Genomic DNA, 4,390 nt, shown 5'->3' with positions numbered 1-4,390 from the left:
TATTTATAGGCATTATATGCACGCGACGAGCCAACCAGACCCACGCACTATCATGCACGAAGGGAACGAACGCGAACATTGCAAGCACGTCCTCGAGATGACAAGAGCACATGCTCCGTACGGACGCATGCTCGAACGCGAAAGAGAGCGCCTTACAGAGAAAAGCACTCTGCAAGTCTGGCCGTTTCAAAATGATAAAAAGCTGCGTCGTTTTAGGAAGTCTCTCGTTGGTCATCTCGTGAGGACGTTGCGCTTTCATAAGCGGATAGAATTTTTCTCTCGCAGGGTTTATTTTACGTAAGGATTTGCTTTCTTTCTAGTTCTTCACTGCGTACAACATCAGCGCCACTTTTTTGGTGACGCTGTTGTTGTTCATGTCGCAAAAATCGCAAGAAAACTATTACGTGAGCATGCACTTTTGCATAAGCTTCTACAACCTGTGTATCACAGGCTGAGGAGCTCGCGGGGTATCTGTTGCTGAGGCAGCTGCGGCGGACGCGGTTGCTGTGACGCAGGTCTTTTATTTATTATTATTTTATTTTGATCTGTATACTGCCAGCCGCCTTTCGGTATATATCGAAAGCGGGAATGGTACAAGCATACGTAGTTGTATATTGCGATGCAATAAAGCAATATTTTAATCTTTCAATCCTGCCTCTCGCATCTCTTTCAACTCTTCTCTGTCTGCACGCGGGACTGATTGTGGCTCAGCTGGAGCCAGTCTACCAGGCCCGTGCACTTTCCTCTTTATACTTCCGCCAGTCACAACAACAACAACAGGTGAAAGCAGCAGCGCAGTTTGCTTGCGGCGCTGTTTATTTCGCGTCTGTTTTATTTGCCCAGTTTTCTCATGGCGTGGGCGAACAGACTGACAGAGGGACGGAGCAAAATCGGCGGACGAAGGGATGTGAAAATTTAACCGTTAAATGCATTTCTGCATTACAAACCGCAGCGGCAGCCTTGTGGCTTGAGCGTCGGTCTCGCGTGTGGGAGGGGCAAGGTAAGATTTCCAGTGCCGCCGAGTACTCACCGGGTTTCTAATGGGTAAAAGCTTCCCGGGCATGGTGCACGGATTTTGGGGTGAGAAAGGCTTGCGGAAGCCGTCTCTGGCCAATCGCCTTACGACGGATCGCTTATATACGTCGAAGCTACAAAACCCGCCATGTGCGGCAAATACCATTTGTTCCCATTTGTGAATATAAGAGAGTACAATATAAACCTCAGCTCTCTTTTCTCTTCTTCTTTATTACAACTTTTCACCTTCGGAACAACGGAGTATACTGCAGTTCTTTGGCCGTGAGGTGGAACATTTTTCCCCCGGCATTTTGTTTAAACCCGAGAAGTTTACAACGAAAAGGACTCTGTGATAACTGGCTGGAGTTAATGGCGGTGTGGTTGAACTTCGGAGACCCGCGTTGAAAAGTTATTGACGTTGCCGCGGTTAACGGCAACGGTAACTGCGTGTGGAAGCGATGCCTATTTTTATTCTTTTTTCATTTCTTGCGCATGAAGCTCTGTTTTCAATAAAAGTAGCAATCGGTTGCTATATGCCAACTTTATTTTGTCGTGCAGTGCCCCTGGACACACTATTTAGAGATATAGCTGTCTAAGCTGCATTAATTATAGTTTCAAGTTCCCACACTTCGCCATTCTTGCAATAAGAAACTTGTCGGTCGTGCTAATTATAATCCGTTAAGTTTGTGGAGCATACCAGGGGTGTTTAGAATATAGGAACGTGCACGTCGTGCAGAGGTCTGAAAGCGCGGGAGGTTGGAACAGGTGGGCGTTTTTGGTCCAAAGAGGGTGTCATAAAGCAGCGACGTGAAGTTAAAACATGTTTTTTTTTATTTTCCTACTGATTTGAATTCATTCGTAAGGTCGTAAATAAAACACAAAACAAATTCAATTCGCCAGACTTATAAGCGGATGTTTCAATTTTCGAATTAAATGGCGCTGCACGCGGCAAACGATTCAAAAAAGGCCAAAAGCATTCTTTGTTCGTTGCTTTTGCTTCGGTCATTATACGTGCATTATGTGCAGCAGAAAAATAACCAGATATATGTAAAAACATTTTATGCGTTTATTTTTACTTATTTAGCATTGCTTTCCTTGGTCGTAATGGAGCTACGTTCAATGAACCCAATTCTGGCGCCGCTGGGTAGAACAAACCGCTATTCTAAATGCGAGCAGTGCACACGTCCGAATCGTTGCGACTAGGTATTTTCTTGGGGTCCCCAACCACTGGACTCCTCTATTTCGAAAATCTGCAGTCTGAAAACTTACTATGTTTTGTGGCTAAATTGTTGGGCTGCGGGCGTCTTCAGACAAAGCAAAAGCTTCGCGCGCCTTTCATTTGTTGTGAACGCGAGACACAGGAAATTGGCAACGACGAATCGGTGCTGAGGCGAGTGGCTGCTTTGACGTGCGCCGCCATTTTGTACCAACTAAGGGCGGCTTGAGGCGCACGCTATTTCGGAAAAAGACGTAGGGAGTGCCTTCGGTTTGCGAAAACGCATTACGATGCCCCAAACGTCGTGGGTGCCCCAAGCCTTCGGGCCCTTCTTCTCTCTTTATTGCTGCAATGTTCAGCTTCTTCAAGTTTAGCACGTCCAGTACAAGTTCCAAGGCTAGACCGCCCCCCAGACAACAAGACTCCTCGCCAGCCTATATCAGGCAATAGCATGCCGCCGTCATTGTCTGCCTCCAGAAGGGTTTGCTAATTCCCGCCATTAAAGAATTTAAAATGTGGAGACCCTGTTGTCTATATGTGCTTTATTATTCAGTCAAAAGCACTTCTTCAGAATAGGAAGCAAGTTATTGTTTCGGAATCAATCAACCCTCGAGAGACCCCGAAATGCAGACGCTAAATATATATATATATATGGTTCGTTAGGGTTTAACGTCTCAAAGCGACTCAGGCTATGAGGGACGCCGTAGTGAAGGGCTTCGGAAATTTCGGCCACCTGGTGTTCTTTAACGTGCACTGACAACGCACAGCACACGGGCCTCTAGAATTTTTGCGTTCATCGAAATTCGGCCGCCGCGGCCGGGATCGAACCCGCGTCTTTCGGGTCAGTAGCCGAGCGCCGTAACCACTGAGCCACCGCGGCGGCCATGTATGTGTATATATATATATATATATATATATATATATATATATATATATATATATATATATATATATATATATTAAGGAGATTAACGATTTAACGTTAATCTCCTTGCCCGAATATAAACCTGCACTCACGGTTTCTTTCTCCCTTTTATCAATTCCCGTAGGAACAGCGGCCTATCACGAACTCTTTGGTGTTTTCACAACACGCGTTGCTGGGCCTACATTCATGCTTGTCGACCTTAGTTTGGTGACGCATGGTATATGGACACCAAGCTGTAACATTTCAATGAGAAAGCACCGCCGGTACGCTAGACGGCAGCTACTGCATCCGCTTGTAAGCATCAAAGCTGAATTAGGAGTTCGGAAACGTTTCGGCTTTCTCAGTTTATTTCCCTCGAAGACAGAAGTGCAGATCTGAAGGTGTTTTTTGGGTGTGTAGTAGGTTGGAGTTTCCTTCGCGGCATCGATTTACCGCGAGGGGTGAAAACCATTGTTACGAGCGTTCAGGGCTATAGTATTTCCACAAGAAAACGAAACCACTGAAAGTGCAATATCCACAGCTTGCAGTTGGTAACATGGGTTCATGTGCTCATCTTAGCTTCACAGTATAGGCAGGAGTATGGTTATGCGGTGAAGAATATCGAGAGGAGGAATTCTTTTATTGGCCTAGTCTAAACATTCTTCCAGCTTCTGATAGCGAACTCGGAATGTACGAGTCGGTGCAACAGCGACGAAAGACAGGCGTACTACTGGAACGTTAGTAAACTTATCCGCCAGCGGCATATCCACTTTATGTGCAACTACAGTTAATATTTTTCGATTTTAGAAAATCCAGAAACCTTGCGGCACGCTACAGTGGTTATGACTCGCCGGTGGTTTAAAGGGGATTAACTGCGATGACTCTTGTGAATGCCACTTTAACATGCGTTCCACCTATAGAGGCATTTTTGCAGTGACGGAATGTAGTCTGCAGGCAAGCAGGGCAGTCTAATGTGTTCTTGCTCAGCGTGCTTCTCACCTCCCGGTTCATCCTCTGCCGGTCGCTCTTTTTGTTTGGCAGTTGTGGTGCCAAAATGGCGCTAAATAGTGCCGCATGGATGCCGGTTGGGCCATCTAGCACATCTGTCCAGACGAAGACAAGTCCCCTTGTCGAAACGTTGGCTCAAGCAACCTGAGGTTTTCCCCTCCCTTGTTCATTTTGTGATCGCCAAGGACAATCTACCACACCCTCTCTCTACCATGGACTCATCGTTTCTAAAGGTATTCCTGATTTTT

This window comes from Amblyomma mixtum, chromosome 3, assembly GCF_055824585.1.
Source record: "Amblyomma mixtum isolate Tamu chromosome 3, ASM5582458v1, whole genome shotgun sequence".
Classification (NCBI taxonomy): Eukaryota; Metazoa; Arthropoda; class Arachnida; order Ixodida; family Ixodidae; genus Amblyomma; species Amblyomma mixtum.
This window is presented reverse-complemented; position numbering follows the sequence as displayed.